At 40.6% G+C, this 20,512-nt stretch overlaps 1 long non-coding RNA gene across 2 annotated transcripts; it reads right to left on the bottom strand.

The window, feature by feature from the left end:
• Positions 1–15,778: 15,778 nt before the first annotated feature.
• On the bottom strand, positions 15,779–20,071 carry LOC116060739. 2 transcript variants are annotated; one of them, XR_004107567.2, is made up of 3 exons: positions 19,950–20,071; positions 18,772–18,885; positions 15,779–16,994 (listed from the first exon to the last, which is right to left on the bottom strand). It is a non-coding gene; the product is annotated as an uncharacterized LOC116060739 (long non-coding RNA). The 2 variants fall into 2 exon arrangements; XR_004107569.2 differs by having other exon boundaries at positions 19,812–20,062.
• Between the last annotated feature and the right edge of the window lie 441 nt (positions 20,072–20,512).

Raw genomic sequence — 20,512 nt, 5'->3', positions numbered from 1 at the left:
TACTGACTGGATGTTTTCCAGATAAAAAGCAAATACTGAAGAGAAACATTACTCTTACATGTCTTAGTCTTAGATTACCACAAGGTGGCTCAAGAGTCCTTTACAGTGTTGAACATCTGGTTTTGGATGTTTTTTCATTTCTAATAATTCCAATGTGCTGTGATTAGTAACTTGACTTTATTATTACATAACAATCTGCGAATGCTGATATAAAGTAGTGAGGGAAATGTGTCATAATTACTATCAACAAATGCACCATGAGCAAAAGCGCCACTGTAGCAAACAGATCGTCTTTAAAGAAAATGTAAAGCTATAAAGAAGAAACAATGGGCTTTTAGTGCTTCAATGGTGATCATATAAACCTCATTGCACGGCAGTTTTGATTTGATTTAATGTGAAGTTTCTTGACAACGTTCATCAAAGCTAATTATCATTTTTATTGCAGTAGTTGTACAATTTGTCTTCTGGTGGCCAGCTGGCTGTTTCATTTTTATTTTAAAGTATCCAGCAAAGATGTGTCTTTGTTTGAATTCTTCCACTGCAAAGTTCTCTGTAAATGAGGGTCAATGGCTTTTGCAAAGCAGTCTATGTCTTGATATTATCTGTACATGTAATTTTGAATGTTTCCTTGATAGCCTATCTCCATTATTACCTTTTTGCTTGTTCCCATACACAGGGGGTCAAAATGGCACTCCAGAAACTGGCAGGAGTGACACAAAAATGAAGCTAATCTGGGGATAATTTCATGGCAACCAAAAGGGAATTTTTTTCGGTGGTGACTTGTGTGGAGCTGAACAAACACTTCCTTCCTTTCCACCATTAACATGAACCAAATGATAAAGTCCATGCTTATGTCTGCGGGTGCCCTGAGTCCATATAGCATGTGCATCATATGCATGCAATGCATGCTTTTTTGTTGCGTTATAAGCCTTGCCTTCCTTTTTTGACCACTAGGGGGTGACAGTAAAACAATCCTGTGCTCCAGTGTTGTGCTTCAGAGATATGGAACAAAATGTACAGAACACAGTGTGCAAATGCATCTGTTTATAATATACATGCTCAGGTGCCACAGTGTCAACAACATGCAAGCCTGTTCAAAGTCATGTGAAAGATAAGATAAACAACTGCTGGGCCTCCTCTGAGGAGCGCCAGCATTATCTCTCAAACTATATTAGGTCATTGAATGTAAAAGCACATGAGCGTTTTTTTTTCCTTCGCCATGCCAGAGTAAATCAATGCCGACAGAAATAATAAAGACTTTGGTTTAGCAAAAACTAATCCTGTGGATAAAAGGGAAGACGGGTGAAGCAAATCCATGTAACCTCTTTTGTACAAGCAAGCAGCGGGGAGTACTACGTGGGGGATGTGGGTGAAGGGGAGATGATGTCAGTGTTTGCTGACCTCTCACCTGGCAGGCTGGTTTTCCAATCAATATAGACCGGTCAGGAATGTAAACAGAGGAATATCATTAGATAAACCCATTTTCAGTTACAGTAAGTGTTAAACAGACACGTTACCGGAGCAATCTCGGAATTGTAACGTCAAGGATATAGACTATGCTAAATCCTACATAAAAACTTGGAAGTACATTCTTAAAGGAAACCTGTTAATGGCACTAAGATCCTTAGCTTACCTAAAAGTAGCAATACACTGTGGAACAAATACTGCATTTCAAGTAAGTAAAGAAGTAAGTAAGTTCAATATTTGCCTCTGCAATGTAGAGGAGTACAAAGTATAAAGTATAAGTATAAAATGCAGATACAAGTAGTTAAAAAACATTTACTCAGTGTAGACACATCACACATCACACTCATTGCTAATTTGCAGTCGAGGATCAACTCACATCTGTGCTTGTCCTTTGTAACCCCATGCACCCACCCAACCAACCACTCACGTCCACTGGTGTCCTCATAAGGCCCTTCCATTTAAAAGCATGTTGTTCGAACTCCTGTGGCGACTTGGATTGGACGAAGAAATGTTAGCTGCATGCGTGCGTGCATGCACTTTACGAAGCTGATACATGTGTAAATGCTCACCAACAAAATGTTGCCAATCCAAAATAGACCTGAATGTTAAGACATGGGAATATGAAAACTGGTTGCTCTTCAAACCCAGTGAGTGTTGATTAAGTAAAAGGCCTGCTGAACTTTGTTGACAAGTTGTGATTCTTGGCCAGGCACATTTTGTTACCTTTGGACAGAGCCAGGCTACCTGTTTCTTAGCTAACTCTATACCTGTTTTGTCAGTTAGCCTTACTTTTTTCAAAGGTAACTTGGCTCAAAATGGGAGCGAGAGCTGATCCCTGAAGGGAACGCAATTAATTGGGAGACGGTTTGGGACAACATTTTCCATTGTTTCAAGAATCCAAATCACCACCAGATCCACTTCAACATATTTCATAGGACATATTGGACTCCTCAGAAGAGATACATCTCTAAAGTCATTCCCACTCCCTATTGCACGTTCTGTCAACCTGAACAAACTGGAACTTTCCTGCACATGGTCTGGGAGTGTGAACAGGTGCATGAGTTCTGGAATAAAACAACATCAATAATATCTGATGTGATAGGATGTCGACTTCCTACTGACCCGATTGTTTTGTTACTTAATGACGACTCTGCTTGGGAGACAGAAGAAAGTTTGGCTAGCTGGCTGAACCACACTAGCCGTTCTGTATGTTTAAAAATATAAAAATAATAAAAAATTGATATATATATATATATATATATAAAAAGGTAACTTGGCTCCTGGCCAAGACATTCACTTAACCCCCAGTAAAACAACTTGTCTGTTTTTGTCTGATTTAAACAAACTAAATAGGATTTGTTAATTAGTGAACTTGTACTATTTCTAGCATTTATGCTAAGCTACTTAAATTGAATGCTGGCTGTAGCTTCATATTTAATGGACAGACACGAGAGAGCCTGCCTGCGACCCTTCTTTACAGTTTGAATACATCTATGAGCTGCTAAATTACAAATTGATTTTCTCCTTTAATCCTGTCAGATTGTTTCATCATTTTCAACTGTTTATAAATCTGAAGAGATAAAACTTTCAAATAATTCACAATAAATAAACAGGGATTAGACAAAAGTAAAAGTAAGTAGTAAAGTAAAGAAAAAAATCTAAATTTAGATATCATAACAATAATAGGTAAAAATAATTCTTCTTGTGTGACCTATTTATCATGTTTTGATCTCTAAGACTTAGTTTTCTTTCCCAGGTTACTGTTGTTTACTTTCAGTATTAAGCATTTATCTGATCCAGTGAATGTTCACAAAGAGGTGACGTATTGGGGAAATATTCCCCTCTGTGGGATTAGGACCAGGATCATAATCTGTGTCAACCCAAGTGAAACCACCAATATTTATCCTCAAAATGTCCCTTTATAAACAACACATTTTATTTATTTGTAAAAATGTTATGAGGATTCAAGTGAAAGTTGGACCATTTGTTTGTTTATGCAAATAAAAACAAGTCCTACAATGTAAATGGGATGTCACATGGTTTGTTGTTAAGGTGTGGTGATCTGCATCAATTTTAAACAACAAATAATACTCCAACTCAAAAATGTACACTGGATAAATCAACACAGATGTGCTAAAACACTTCTCATCTGGAGTCACATTTTTTTCTCCATAAACTAATCCAGAAGAAGAAGAGATACCAGGGGGGGCGGGGGGGGGAATACATGTAAAGATATAATTTCACACTGGCCCAAATGAAGAGATGTCCCATTACAGGCACCCTGAACAGCTGGGGGTTCAGCGCCTTGCTCAAAGGCACTTCAGCAGTGCCCAAGAGGGTGAACTGGCACCTCTCCAGCTACCAGTCCACAGTCCCTACTTGATCTGTACGGGGAACCTGTGACCCTCCGGTTCCCAAGCCAAGTCCCTACGGACTGAGCTACCGCTGCCCCCATAATAACATCATATGTGGATTTGTGTAAAACCATATTTGACTCATTGTGTGTAAATCACCTTAATTGTGATGGAAAATAAATATAAATAAGTCAGTCACCTGTGAAAGAAATAATAAACACATGACTTCTAGAAAAATGTCGCTTACCCTACATCTGTATTAGTGTATATGCATGTGTGTGCGAACACACGTGCACATGCATGTGACTGTGTTTATTTGTCTCTTTGTGTACACAAATGCATGTTTAAAAGCAAACTCTTATGTCATGCAAGGCCGTGCAGGTTGCACAAACACATCGCCCATCCCTCTGTTCTACTCATGTTTCAGACATGTGAGTTTTGGCACCGTTGCTTCTTATTGTGCCAACTGTTGCGTAACGCACACTAAAATGCCCATACACGATTCCTTTTACTTCTCAAAACAGGATTTTGCTGTTGTTATGTTTCCATCAGAAACTTGGCTTCAGACTCTGGCTTTACGTAAGAACTCTAAAGGTTATTAGTCACAACTTTCCCGTACACCTACATCCGGGGACAGTACTGTTTGTACTCTTTTTTTTTTAACACATCTGCAGGATCTGAGGTACCAGTGCATCTTTTGTAGGATTTTCCTAAGAACGCTATGACAACATGATTGTTTTAATGGAAAACTGCTCATTTTATTATTATCCATGGCAATCCAAACTCAACATCAACCAAGCTGCCATTTTGTGTACGTACAGTATGTACATGCCAGCATTACACCAGGAACTGTGAAGCACACACTGCACTACTGACTACCTGAATTTCTGTATGGACATTGAAGTTCCCACAAGAACTGTACGCTGCTTTCCAAATAATAAGCCTTGGATCACCAGCGATGTCAAGGACCTCCTCAACAAAAAAAAGGGCGTTTAAAGAGGGGGACCAGACGAAGCTGAGGCGCGTACAGGGGAACTGGAGGTCAAGCTGAAAGAGGCAGAGGAGGAATACAGAAGGAAGGTAGAGCAGAAGCTGCAGGAGAACAGCATGAAGGAGGTCTAGGAGGGCATGAAAACTATCACAAGCTGCAAGAAGAAGAGTAGCAGGGGGATGTGGTGAGGGCAACCCAGCTCAACCAGTTCTACAACAGGTTTGATTGCATTGCTCCTACTGCAATGGCCTGCCTGACCCCCACACCGCACCCCCCCACCTACTCCGATCTGTTCACCGCATGCCCCCCTACCCTCATGCTCACCTCCACAATCAATTGCTGATGTACCCCTCCCCCATGCTGCTACCACAGACAGTGGGGTTCCATGCACTTCAGCCTACAGCCAACATTCAGAGATGCACCCCTCCCCCCAATACTCAACAAAGGGACCCCCCTTCCTCCCATCATCACGGCATATCAGGTTAGAGGAGAGCTGAGTAGACTTTGCCCAAGGAAAGCAGCCGGCCCAGACCGAGTGTGTCCCAGACTGCTCAAAGCCTGTGCTGTGGAACTGGGGGAGCCTCTGCAGCATGTCTTCAACCTGAGCCTCCGACTGGGGAAGGTACCAGCACTGTGGAAGACATCATGTCTCATCCCAGTTCCTAAGAAGCCACATCCCAGTGAGCTAAATTACTTAAGGCCAGTCGCTTTAACATAACACATGATGAAGACAATGGAGCGACTGCTGCTTCACATCCTCAGACCCCAAGTCAGCCACTCACTCGACCGGCTCCAGTTTGCATACCAGGAGAAGGTGGGAGTGGAGGATGCCATCATATACCTACTGCACAGAGTGCAATGTCATCTGGACAAGGGGAAAAGTGCTGTGAGAATCATGTTCTTTGATTTCTCTAGCGCCTTTAAAGGAACACACCGACTTATTGGGACTTTAGCTTATTCACCGTAACCCCCAGGTAGACAAGTCGATACATACCCTTCTCATCTCCGTGCGTGTTGTAACTCTGTCTGACGCCCCCAGCGCTAGCTAAGCCTAGCACAGATCCTGGAGGTAACGGGCTCCAACTAGCCTACTGCTCCGAAAGTGACAAAATAACGCCAACATGTTCCTATTTACATGTTGTGATTTGTATAGTCACAGGGTGTAAAAATAACAAGGTCACTATGCTTTTACTATCTAGTAATTGTTGACTCTATTACTCCAACTCTGAGTGAACTCCAGGCGAACTCTCTGCTCCTCACCACAGGGCTTCAGGTGCTGCTAGCAAATCACTCCGCCCAAGTAGCAGAAGTAGCAGTGCTTCGCCTTTCTGAGAATATAGTTCCCAGTATGTATACGGTTAGAAGATGGCTGTGTCTCATATGACCTTGTTATTTGTACACGCTGTGACTATACAAATCACAACATGTAAATAGGAACATGTTGGCGTTATTTTGTCACTTATTCGGAGCAGTAGGCTAGTTGGAACCGGTTATCTCCAGGATCTGTGCTAGGCTAAGCTAGCGCTGGGGGCGTCAGACAGAGTTACAACACACACGGAGATGAGAAGGGTATGTATCGACTTGTCTAACTCTGGGGGTTACGGTGAATAAGCTAAAGTCCCAATAAGTCGGTGTGTTCCTTTAACACCATTCAGCTTGTCAGACTGAGAGACAAGCTTGTGCAGATGGGGGTTGATGCTCACCTGGTATCCTGGATAACAGACTACCTGACTGAGAGACCACAGTTCGTCAGGCTGTGGCAAGTGTGTCCTGTTTTATGCTGTGGTGTGCTGGGGAGGCAGCATTAAGAAGAGAGACGCTGGGCTACTGAACAGGCTGTAAGGAAAGCTTGCTCTGTTGTTGGCATTGAGCTGGAGTCACTCACAGCAACTGCAGAGAAACGGACCATGAGTAGGATGCTGGCGATCATGGACAATGACTGCCACCCACTACACAGCACGTTCATTAAACAGAGGAGCTGTTCAGTGGCAGACTTCTGTCACTGTCATGCTCAACAGAGAGGTTGAGGAGGTCCTTTGTCCCCAGGGCCATCCGACTCTTCAATACCACACAAAGGGGGAGGGGAGAAATTGACTTTTTAGCATGAGCCTGTCTCTCTCAGCCCCTACCATTATATCACTTTGTCTGCTGTACACCTGACTGTCTTATAGGCTATATTAGCCCTCCTACACAATCTGGACTGTGGTCATAACATCTACATCTTATAACATAGCTATATATTGTTCTTAAAGTATATTATTTATTTTCTTGTTTGTCAAGCAATTCTATTATGCTTACATTCTTGTCTTTTCATAGTCATAGTTAATATTTAATAATAAGCCATTGCACTGTTCAATCCCTGCACTACCACCATTGCACACACTCCATAGCACCTTATCATGGTCATTGCATCACATGGTCAGTCCATACCAGACCTTTGTAATCACTTCACAAATTGTTAACTCTTTACATTTCTGTGAGTGATTTTTATGTATGTGAGATATATGTATGTATGTGTGTTTGTTGTGTTATGGTTGTCTAAGCTACTGGATGTCTAAATTTTCCCTTGGGATGAACATAGAAGTATTTATCTATCTATCTAGATCAACACAGTCTATTCATCAGCATTAATCAAGTTTTTGTTATCCTTGGGTGACCCCATGACTTTTCCTCTGAGGTTCACTTTTCTGGTTCTGAAATGTCTACAGCTATTGATGGATTGCCATGCAATTTGGTTGACAAGTTCATGTTCCCCACAAGATTATGTGTAATAACTTTACTGATGACTTTTCCTGTGGCACTATTATCAGCTCAAAATGTGTCCAATATTTTGGTGATGACCAAATACTTGCTAAACTAATGACATTCCCATCAACCTCAGCTATGCTTTGTGTTTAGTGCAAAAGATAGTATGCTAACATGCTAAGATGGTGAACGTGGTAAACATTATACCTGCTAAATATAAGCATGTTAGCATTGTCATTGTAAGTATGTTAGCCTGCTGACAGTAACATTTAGCTCAAAGCACTACTGTGCTCTAGACTCGTAATCTTGTTGTGATACAAAAGCTCTCAGTTATGACTGTAAATAATAATTAGAAAAGGACTGCCGTCTTGCTTTCCAGGATTGTAAACCCAACTATAGCCGAGAACAGAAAGCAGCACAGGTGTGGTGTCAATGTCTGCATGCTACGATAGTTCTGCTGTTGCGATGCAGTTCTTGCATCTGGGTGGGTAAATGGGCGTTTTTGCATTCACATGTGTGTTTAGGTGCTTTTGTGTGGTTGCATGTGTTTGTGTACACAGTCCCAAGGTACCCTGAGGACACTTTAGGATCTTTAAGGAGTTGCCCCTTCAAATCCCAACACTTTCTTTAAACTGTATATGTGGTTGTGTGCTCCTCTGTGCACTTGCACTGATTTTTTCTTTTCAGGATTGAACCTGTTCAAACCGGCTGTGAAGCTGTTACAAGCAGGTTTTTATCACAATGCTGGAGGCAGTTCCCCAACAGCAGGCCCACTGTTTCACTCAACAGGAATTTTAAAGCCAATGACCAAGAAGAAAACACACATGCAGGCTCACAGAGAAATGTGGTACAGATGTGATAGACCCAGACATTCACATGGCTTTATATACACAGATGTACACGTCTACACATGTACAGTCAACACATACAGGTACATTTCATTGGTCACGCACTAAAAAGTTACCAAAGGAAGGTTTTTGGTTTTGATCAAAGCAAAACATATTGCCACAGATCGGCTGCTTTTAGAGATCATAAAAAATAAACATGTATAAAATCATAGAAAGAAATTATCTTTTATAATCAATACAGGCCTTGTGATGTTGAATTTGACTCTCTGACAGTTGATCGTCAGAGCAGCGTTACATAAGAAACCCACACTGAGCATGATCAGTGACAGCACAAATCAAAGACCCAGAATATCGGAGAACCAGAGAACTTACTGTAATCTACTGTACATGCATGTGTGTGTGTGTGTGTGTGTGTGTGTGTGTGTGTGTGTGTTAATACAGACATGAGCACGCTCAATGTCATATATGCATCTTAGTGTACGAGTGGGCATGACTGTGAACCACGTTATGCAACCAAAGCCAAATGACCTAAGCAACGTTCAATCACAACCTCGCATCCAACTTTATAGCACCAACTGATGCTGCCATGATAGAGCATAGAGGCTATAACTGCCTCCTCTCATCCTCACCAATCCTCAAGCTTTGATCTTAATAGAGCAATCAACAGACATTTCTTTTGACCACTAAACAGCCACTTTGGTCCAAAACAAATGTTACAAGAGTGCGGTGGCTGTAAATTTCCTGGTGCTGAGAGTCCTGGCGGTTCCAACTGGATGCAGTCTCACAGTTTGCGATCAGCATCCATGTGGTGCACCATGTGCCGCGAGTCTCAAATATCCATGCACACCTGTTTTCAAATGTTCCCTCCAAAATTAACCTGCGCGTAACTCATTTGTATCAGCAAAGAGGGAAAAAGCGGCTGCTGCCAGGGGAAGATTAGATGAGGGAATTTGTGGGGACAGAGGGATGAAATGAGAGAATCAGAAGGTTATAGCTATCATTTAACTCTGAATTCTCTTTATAGCTGTCATTGGTGTGAAGCTCTGGAACAGCTACTGATGTAAGGGCAACTGTATCAGGTGCCAGACGAGTTATGGATACAGCAGTGACAGAAAAGGAAATAGGGAAAGGGTTGTAGATAGAGAGGGTAGTAAACAGAGCAGTGGGTGTTTCATTCGGACTCGAGGAACATGTGCGAGCAGCAAACAATACTAATTTGTTTAATGTATGCCAAGTTACAGCTTGTTTTTGAATTTGCTATGAACACTAAATGAACACTCTAGCATGCAAACAAATATACAGTATAAAAGCCTATAAAGATGCAGGTATAAGCAGGTCAACATGCAGACAAGGACAAAATAAATTAGTAGTGTTGTGTATTTAATGCAGAGCTTAAATCTTTGTTTACCCTCACTCTGAAGTTACAAGCCCAGCAATATGTGACTCTAGGAAATCAGTGAACATTTACATGGAGTCTGGAGCCCCAAAACTTATTAAAGATTACAATAAGTAACAATGTTTACTGTATTACATATGTGTACATGATCACTGGTTCAAATTCCTCAACCTACTGGGAAAGATCTGGGCAGAGTGAGAATTAGTGAGAAATAACTTCCCCATGCCATTGAGCAAGGCATTTAACCATGTCTTACATTTAGACATTGTGTAAATATCATGTCACAACAATAATTCTTACTTTATTCCAGCACCATTTGTTGTATTGCCATATTGTATTACTGTTTACAATCCTCATAGAGCTTTTTGTTTACATGTGTGTGTTTGTATATATGTATGTGTATGCATATGTATGTTTATATGTATATATGCATTATTTTATATACAAACTTCTACCATACATACATACAAGTCAAATGTTGAGTTTACCTTTTTAAGCTTAGTTGTCCTTGTTTTTAGCCACATTTCTATTTCTGCGTATGTACATTGAGAGCAACAAAAAGCCAGAGTCAAATTCCCTGTATGTGTTCACACTTACTTGGCTATTATAGCTGATTCTGAACCCATAATTTCTCCAATAAGGCAACTTCATGACCAATAGTGCAACACTGTAGCTGCACTGAGCAGCTCCCACCCTGAATGCATGGCTCCACCCTGAATGCATGGCTGTCAAACAGACAAGGTTTCTTGCATGTTTCTGACAGCTTGTGATACACATCCAATGCTACATAAGCAGGTAATTACTCCTATAATTAAATATCAGGATAATTATCTCAGTGATTAAGTAGACAGCTTGCAGGAGCCCTTTAGTATCTTAGTGTACCTTAGCCACAGAGTGATTCCCAGATAAGGTGCTACTTCATTAAGTGTGCTATAGTGATAAGAAATATATATATATATATATATATATATATATATAACATATATAACTAATATATTTTAGTTAGTTCTAGTTTTGACCCAAGAAACATGAACTGGTCACATCTGTAACAAACTTATTTCATTTTCTAAAGATTGATTAAAGTCAAATGGTACACAATTGAAAGTGCCTGTGCAGATGAGCGCAAGTGAGTACTGTGTCATGTCACAACATATATAGGATCATGTTCACAGCTGAAAAGTAGGCCACATAGCCTGAATGTATACGTCACTTGATATATGTCAAGGTCTGATGATGATATATAGCTGGTAAAGGTGATCTATTCCTAAACAAGGCCCTCAACAACACCTACAGAGTGACAAATATTAGGGTCAGAGTGCAGGTGCACTGTTATACTGGAGAGGTAAAATGGAAAGGGAAAAAAGACTAAACTGAATAGAGGTTTTAAAAAAGGAGTATATAAGAGGAACGACAACTCCCCCACACACTTTTGTTCACATAAATACATTAAATGCAACACGTTAAAGCTCTCAAACAGACCATGGCATGGATCCTGATGACTGAAAATCGGTTTGTCCAGGGAGACCATTTCAGAACACTATCTCTATCCGCTCATGACAGAAATAAGACACTGAGCGACTCAGTCTATAATTCCCCCAAAACCCCAGTCTATTCCCAGCTCTGGCTTTTATAGCCGCTGGTATTCACACAAGCATTCCCCAACAATATAGACAGGAAATCAGCAGCTCACTGTCCCTGCTCCTCTCATACGGCGGCTCAGCAAAAAAATGTGCCCATCAAAACATGTGGGGTGTTGAAACAACATTCTCAGGCTTTCATTGTCAAAAAAAGTGGTCTAAACTGAGTGAAGGATTTTAAAAAGGGATAATGAATGCAGAAAATACTGAGACAGTTTTGACTCATACAATAGGCTACAGCGGGACAGTTTTTCCACCACTAAACCACTTGTTGGAGGTAACTATTTTACTCAAAAAAGAGCAGAATTCCTAAAATACTCTGAATTACATTAAAAATACTGAAACTGTCTCACTTCTGAAACGTATTGTAGGACAATTTACATTTCGAAACTTGGTTCATGACAGAGTTGCTCAGATGCTTGCTTTTACATACCGGAAGCAGACTTTATTAATAATAAAACCATCATCTTTTTTTATTTATTGTGTGTAGTTATTATTTTTTTGTTCTGATCTAGTAAGCTACTGCTTCCAATTTTTCATCCCTTATACCGGCGAGGCGGAAGGATGACATCCAACACGTAAAACGTTTGCTCTGAAATGAAATGTGGTATCGATATATATAAACTACATTGTTGTATATTTTTTTCATTCCAGTGCAGCAGGCACTTACTTGCAAGACAATTTTTTTGTGGTTTACTAAGTGACAACTTCTTCCTCCAGAGATTTCCATTTAAGTTTTGCAACATGTTCTGCAAATGATTCCCTCCATGTGTTTCCTGGTGGCATCGGGTAATATGAACAGATGGTAGGTTGAGATTGTGTGACAGAACATGAATGGTTGTAAGATTTGAAAAAACACCAGACTTGAAGTCTACAGCCATGTTAGCCACTCTATGAGGTTGAGCTAAATGCTAATGCCAGTATGCTAACAAGTTAAAAAAAAAAGACAATGTTGTGCACATCCATGTAGTTGCTGGGGCAGGACAAAAAAGTAAATGTTCAAATAAGGTAAAGTCCGCACAACAGTTTAATGCTCCGAATAAATATTTAATAGTGCAGAATCAGGCACACAACGTTTCGGCCCACCTGAGGAAGGCCACATTTTGGGCCGAAACGTTGTGTGCCTGATTCTGCACTATTAAATATTTTTTCGGAGCATTTATCTGTTGTGCGGACTTTACCTTATTTGAACAGTATGCTAACATGCTCACAATGACAATGCTAACAATGTTTATCATCATTTTAGTTTAGCATGTTGCCAGTGTGTTGCACGGTATTAAGGCAAGTAGTCACAGTGGGAAATCTACGTATTGAAATATAATTCTACAGTTTTGTTGGATATATATCGCTGCACACTTTCCTTTTTCTGTTTGCTCTAAATGGATGACATCCATTAGCAACAGTCATAAAGCAAAAATGATCATAAACCCAGTGGGAAAAGACCTTTGAGTCCATAAATAGAGAAACAAACAGCCTTTCGAATCCAGAGATAAGCTGCTTTTCAGCAAATCCTAACGAAAAGGGAGCCATAGGGAGATATAAAAAAAAAAAAAACTAAGTGAGATTAGGAGACAGAACATGGCCTCCTACATCACTGACCTTGCCAGATAAAGAAGCACCAACAGCTATAGCAAACCTATAAACTACAACTTTACAATTGTCAGATTAATTTATATATATATATATATATATTTATACTCTATTTTACGTGCATAAACAATTTGTCTCTGCACGAGCTCCACCAAGATACACATTCAATATACAGTAGGCTATACAGGCTATACAGGGCTGTGTGAAGCTGCCAGTATCCTTCATCTGAGCTGCTTCAGAAACCTTCTCCCCCTTTCTAATGTCAAAGTTGGGAAGGATTGCGTCTGACCAATTTTGTAACTTTCCACAACCGTTAACTGCAATTCACACACACTTCATTCTGTAATTGGTCAGCTGTCTTGAGTTGAGAAAACAGCCAGGGTTTAAACTTTAAACACAACTATTTCTGTCACTTTTCGTGTGAACAACAAGGTGCAACACTATGAATCTCATCCCGAGAGACTATCTGAAAATGCGCCCCATTATCCCCATATATAAACGGCAACACGTCATACAAACTAGTTCTTCTAACCCTTCCTTAGACGCATCCTGTGAGCATTTCCTGCGATTCTGTTTTTGGGGTCTCACAATTGATACTTGCCATTAAGATCAAGAAATCCCTAAAGGCCAACTTCCACGTGCTAATGAAAACAACAATGAAGCAGCCTGTGGAGAGCCCTGAGGTGCAACTAGCAAAATTAGCTCCCTCGCTAATGCCACAGTTGTGGTTGAGACTGGGTGGGTTGGTCTGTCAGCTAGCATCAAAATAACCTTTCTGGTGTTTCCATTTGCTTCTCTAATGCCCTTGTTCTTGTCAAATGGTCATAATCTAACTTGTCCTTATGTGGTTGCAAACACATAGTGATAAAACATTCCAGTTTTAAACTGACCAAAAAGGGGCCTCAAATGCTCATAGCCACAAGATTTCTTAACCCGGCCCTGAATATATGAATAAGGTGACTATGAACTAATTTGTGTGACTTTTCATGAGTATCTTATGACAAGACAATAGTTCATAGTGATACGCAGAGCAAATATTACATCTTAATGTCTTTATTGAACAAAATAAAATGAAATATGTTCACAGGTGGGAGGGAATGCCTTGTGAGGCTCAAACACTTCATCCCCAATGAAAAGGGGTACATACAGTATTCTGACAGAAAATAAAGCTAAAGTGCCAAAATGCTTCTAATGGAGTTTACAATAGTTCTTTATTATACAGCATGTCAAAAATAAGTCTTATCTAACTTAATATACATACAGGAGAAACACACTCATATACATAGATTTATTATGTACAGTACACACAAGCTGAGCATCTTATATTTGTTCTTCTGAGAGATTGTGAAAATTAAGGCGACAGGCATCTGAGAATGAGCGTCAGTCGTGTTTCTGTCTCTTGTTCACACCTGCTGCTCCAAATTCCACTGAATAATTGTTTTTACAAATCTTCCTAAAGGCCTTCACAAACATCTACCAAACCATCTCATTTACAGAACTTCACTTGGTTTTTTTTTGACTGTTAAGGCCACCTGTGAGTGCAATCGTAAGCCTCTTTGTGAGAATTGGATAAATGTTAAAACTAAATAAAACAAAAAGGGAATGGAGCCCCCACTTCCATCCCAAAAGAAAAATCCTCCTCACCCACAAATGACCTTATCTCCATCCTTTTGTCTGTGTGGCTCAAAACCAGGCTGATTTTGGTGACGCATCACTGGTTAGCCAATGGGCGCCTTTCGTTAAGGGTTGTGTTCTGAGCCTAGCATCACTGAGACGGCAAAGTGAGATTTTTGCCCAGTGATGTGCGATGGGGAGGGGAGGAGCTAATGGCGTGAGCAGTGGGGCACGTGGCGCCCAACGAGGTCTGAGCCTGTCACAGGGCATCACATCAGACAGGAAACCGACATGCGCACTTTGTAAACTCCATGCCCTGCAAAAGAAAGGGAGGACGTGCAGAAAAGCAGTTACCAATCTCTCTAAAACCTGTCTTTTCTTCTTGTTACTCACACTTACTAATGTACCCTATGTTACTGAGAAAATATACATGTATAAAAATTGAAGAATGTTGCATAAATACTCTTTAAAAAGGTGACAACAATCGCTGCCACTTAATCAACTCTTAATGTGGAGGACAGATCTCGCCAGAAATACATAATTTCCCATACAGAGACATCACATTAAGGCATAGTCACAAGCTAACCAACTGAAATGATCCGTGATTCCAACATCCCATTTGCTTGAGTTTTAGAACTTTATCATCTCATTACTTGCTTAAAACGGTCTATATTATGTGGAGCATTTTGATTGCACCAATAAACAGTCAATTGTCCCTTTGAACAGACCTTTTACCTAAATTATAAGTTTTCCTCCAAGCTCTAGTATAGAAGACAACATACTCACAGATATCTTAGATTACATAAGTATGTTTTCCTTACACCTTCTTGATCTTCATTCCTCACATGCCATTATTGCATGAGCTTCCTACTTCGGCACTCAAACAAAGCCATCTCTACACAACCACAGTTTCGCAAAGTCACTACATTTGGGCTTGCGTGTACAGAGAAGGCACACTAGCAGGTGATTTAAAAAAAGAAAAATCTTAACTTCCTGTTGCGTGCAGATCACACCACAGATTCTCAGACACAGGAAATACTGTAGCTCTGCAGCCTCTGGTGCCAACCAAGGAACCATTTAAACTCAAGCAACTTTGATTAATGGTTAGCGTTCAATATCACTAAATCCACTGTCCATCTCGTTCAAAATATTCACAGTTTTATTAAATCATTACAAAGTAATACATTCATTCATCAATAAAAACAAGACACTCATTAATTTTGCTTCGATTAAAAGTCTGCACACCCATGCAATGTTCAGTAAAGGTAAATGTTTGCATTAACATGTAGTAGATATTGCAGGGCAGGAAGGTTTATTAACCAGGGTGCTTATTAAGGTCATCACACATCTTATTAACAGGACTTCATGTATTTATGTTAAAACAGTGAAATCATAGGGGGGGGGGGGAAAAAAAACACCATAAAACAAAAAAGGTAGTCAGAAGTTCCTTTGCAGATCTATAGCATTTAAAAAGGTTTCTGCACTTTAGCGCAAATATTCACTGAATCTCTGAACTGACAGATACATTTCACAAGTATATTGACAGTTTGTTTATACAGCTGCTAATCTGTTCACAAGCCTCTGCAAGGTTCTCTTGTGAAGGAAAAAAAAAAAAATACAGAAAACCTAAGAGTTTTGCTAACTTTTCATCCCCTTTAACCATGTTCTGGGACTGCCATCACTTTGTTACAAGATACATCTCAATTACAGTCAGCCTTTCCCTTAGAGGCATTACTGTTCATATTTGTTAACCCTACATGGACAGGCTTTGAGCACTGGCAAAATTCACAGTATAAAGTCGCCGCCCCCCCCCCCGTTTTTTGTAGCTCAGAACAGTACTGACAGCATCCTGTAAGCATGTACCTTTGTAACGACTAATGGTCAGACCCAGTTGGCGGTCAGCTGGTTCTGGTTTTGGTCTTTTCCACGACCCCATGTGAGCCATCCCCATAACCCCCTCAAGGTCCCGACAACAGAAAGTATAGAAAACACTTAGCAGCAGCCCTGAGGTCTGTGCGCATAGTGAGTGAGGGATCCCAGAAATTCAGTGTCCAAGTGTGAATATGACTGAGGTGAAAAAAAGTGCGGTCTTGGAAGACACTGCTGTGTCTCTGCATATATCCCCCCCCCCCCCCACCGTCCTCCACCTCCTTCACTTCTCATTGGTTCATCCATTAGCTCCACGATCGGAGTAGTCAAGTCCCTTCAGGGTGCAGGCTGGGACTGGACCTTCTCAGTCATCTGTTTGGCACTGTAGTAGGACAAACTCAGGCCCATGATGGCCAGCATCATGGCTATCTGGTTGACGGCACGGTCTTGTGGCTGCGTCTGCACCTCACCGGCTACTTGCCTCTGCAGAGACAAAAACAAACAGGACAAAAAGGTCAGAGGTCAGCCAACAGTGGAAACAATGAGCCTTGAAAAATGGGTTCCTTGTCAACAAAGATGCTAAAGTCTGATCAGCCAAACCTGTAAAAAAAGAGCAAACATTCCAATATTTGGTGCCCTGAGAGGCGTCTCCCTTAAAATGCCAAACATCTGCAACTTTACTTCCACAGCCCTCTGCCATGTGACCAAACCTTTGGCAAGTAGAGTTATTAAACATTTAAGGAGGGGCTAGACTTTAGCACAGAGGGAACACAATGTTCTGTGCACAATGTACATATGAGTACAAGGAGCAAATCATGCACCCAGGTCAAACAGCTTGTATTGTATAGAATGCCTACATGGATCATGCCCTACTGTGTGTGTTTAAATGTACAGCTCCTCCTTGGCCCCTATGACCCGTGTAGGGCCAGGAGCAGAGAGATAGGAATGTCAGCATTTCAAAAGCTCGACCATCTGAGACAGCTGCCTACACTCCAAAATACCCCCTTTACTTAAAGACATAACACACACAGCATTTAGCATTAGCAAAAACTCTAGTGTTAATGTTTTCAGAGCCAATGGCAAGTTTGTAGACCATTACAAAAAAAAAACAAAAAAAAACAAAAAAACGTTTTGAGCACTTTGATGAGTTAATGAATATGGGTTTATTTTATAGATATTGCCATCAATAAGGAAACATTTCCAGCAAACTTATTCATACTTTTTTGAACACTATTTTGCAGAAGTTTAGCAAATTATTATCACCTAAGTCTAGATCTGATTTTGTCCGGAGGTATGACCGTGAAGAGCACTATGTGTAACGCAAATGTACAACATACAAAGTGGAACTGGATGTGGAAATATTGGGTGAACGGCTACCTTTCCTTGTATACAAAATTTTAAAAATCAACTGCAAAAAGCTACAGTATTGTTGCGCCAATGTGTCAGTCTTTGCTCAGTTAGCAATTGTGTAAATTTGATTGTCTGAGGAAATGTTGCAGTGAAGCGCAAATTTATAAGGGTATACAAAGTCGAAGCATATGTTAAAATTTTTGTCAAAGCAAAGAGCCATTCGTCTCTGTGTGAAATTTGAATCCACTGTCAAGTATTAGAATCCTCACTATAACTACTCAGCAATATCAAAGAAAAAATGTACTGTCCTGCCAATGTGTCAAATCTTATGTAAGAGCAAGTCACTATTTTCCGGTCTGTTAAGCTTTTGAGTCACTGTAAAGCCATATGAGTGGACAGCCTTTGTCTGTGAATTACTGTTAATAAGTGAACAAAGGCTTTTCACAATGGACTCGTGACATATGGAGGGTCTACTGATGACACTGATTACGATGACAGCAGAAGGGAACAAAAGAAATGGAGAGGAAATGATATCACAATGATTAGTGTCACCCCTAATTATACTGGCGATGAAAGCGAATTGTGGGTCACAAAACAGCAGTGGGCCCCTTGTATGAACGCAGCTCAGATTAGAACCAGTGTTAATGCCTACAATATACAGGCAAAAAGATAAAGACAGACTGACACGTTGACAGCTAAAGTACAATTTGCAAAAACGTGAAACTGAGGCCAGTGAAACTCTTGAGCGAGACTTTAAACCCCACATTACTCCTACAGATGGCTTGGTGGAGATTAGAGATAATGTGCCAGTATGAAGCTGTCAATTAATTTTACTCATCAGAAACACATCAAATAGTACTACATACAGTATATCTCATCCTTCATCATACGGTGCTGAAGCTGCCCATACCTGGAGGAGGCGGAAGTATCCAGGTGTCAGCCTGCCCAGTCTGATGATCATGTCTGTTAATGTGGTGTGAGGTGGGTCGAAATGGAGGGAAGGGCTGGGGTGGCCTCTAAAGACCTGCAAAGAAAACGGAGAATTCATGAAGTAACTGCGCAGCAATCTGACAGAAAAATGCTAACCACACAGCTGGAAAATTAAAATATCCACCAGAAGTGACTGGGAGTTGCGTCTCCAAAATGTAAAAATGTAAATCTAGTATTCAGGCGTTACTAACTTCTATAGAAGCATCAGATACAATCAATTTTCTTTGCCAAACTTTGAATGGAGTTTGAGTATTGCGGCCAAATGAGGAAGAGAACATTGCCATTGACGTGCAAATATAGGAAACCATCTGATCCATGCATGAGGAAGGAACGTCTCTCGCCTGCAGCCATGGCACAAACACAATATGATCGGCATGCAGCGAAACCCAATATATAAGTGCTTATATAATTATCTTAGATCTGACCTACTTGGCATTATTTCCACCAGGAATGCCCCTTAAACCCCTCAGCTATTAAATTATCATGTTGGAACAAAAGCAACAGAGCCTCTATTCATGCTGCGCCATAAACAGACACAGCAATGAAAAGGACAATTTCAGTCATTCACACATGGACAATCCCATGTACATAATCAGTGAAGAAAGTGGTGTTTTAGTATTGCTGGACATCAGATGTTAAGGAAAAAGCGTATGGAAAAAGAAGCCAAGATTTAACATTTTCAAGCTGTACAAACTGGATCGCCTTCACTGGTGCAAGGATGGGGATAAGGGTCATCTCAAAAAAGGCATCCCAGAAAGACCACATGAAGCAGATGAGGTGCATTATAAAAAGACAACCTCCTAGGTTTTAGGTTCATTAACAACCAGGGAAGTCACTTTCAGCTGGGATTCATAACCGCATTTGTGATCAAGGTTTAAGGGGAACGTGAGGAGGAGGATTGAGGATCAGGTAAAACGTGAAGGATTAATGTGCCAACCTGGTTGGAGTTACAACCCTTACCAGAAAAAGAGAAGTAATCCAAGCTTTCAAAGTGGCTCCTTATGAGAAAAGTTGGGTCTTATTCGTAAAACCAAACAGGCTGGTATTCCTCACCTTGCAGAGACCCTCTGATGGCAAAAAAAGAAGCCAGAAACTGACCAGCAGGACCTTCTACTTTCCAGCCGAGCTAAAAATCCTAACAGATGCCATTCAAAGTGATGAACTTGAACTACTGAGAGCTTCTCCGCTGTGCTCCACCTTTTTATACAGCCCCGCTCTCACCCAACCAGATCTGCGGGCTCCCCTTTAGCACACGCCCACTTTCAAACACATACACGTTGTCGAAAAGCATTACTCTCAGCGGGTTGCTTTACCAACACACCCCTTCCTGCCTCCTTCCAAAACTAGAATACCCCTTTGTGAACTGTCAGATATGATTTGCTCATATAGTCAACTCAAGCTAAATAGGAATAATGCAAACAACATACAGCATGACAGTGTGTTCTTACAGCAGCATGCATGTCAAAGTGTAGGGTTACATAACCAGCCTGATGGGTCATTTAATCTCAAACTGGAACAGAAATTAAATGCCACAGACCTCAGGACTGCCCACTATGAACCTGACAACAGCTTAGAAACATGGGACAATAAAGTTCCTCTTTTAGAATCATTTTATTTGTGTTTTAATTCATTATGCTCCAATGACTGTGTGTCATATTATC

The sequence above is a fragment of the Sander lucioperca genome, chromosome 10 (genome assembly GCF_008315115.2).
Source record: "Sander lucioperca isolate FBNREF2018 chromosome 10, SLUC_FBN_1.2, whole genome shotgun sequence".
In the NCBI taxonomy this organism is placed as follows: Eukaryota; Metazoa; Chordata; class Actinopteri; order Perciformes; family Percidae; genus Sander; species Sander lucioperca.
The sequence above is the reverse complement of the archived record's forward strand: the minus strand, read 5'-3'. Positions and strand labels throughout refer to the sequence as shown.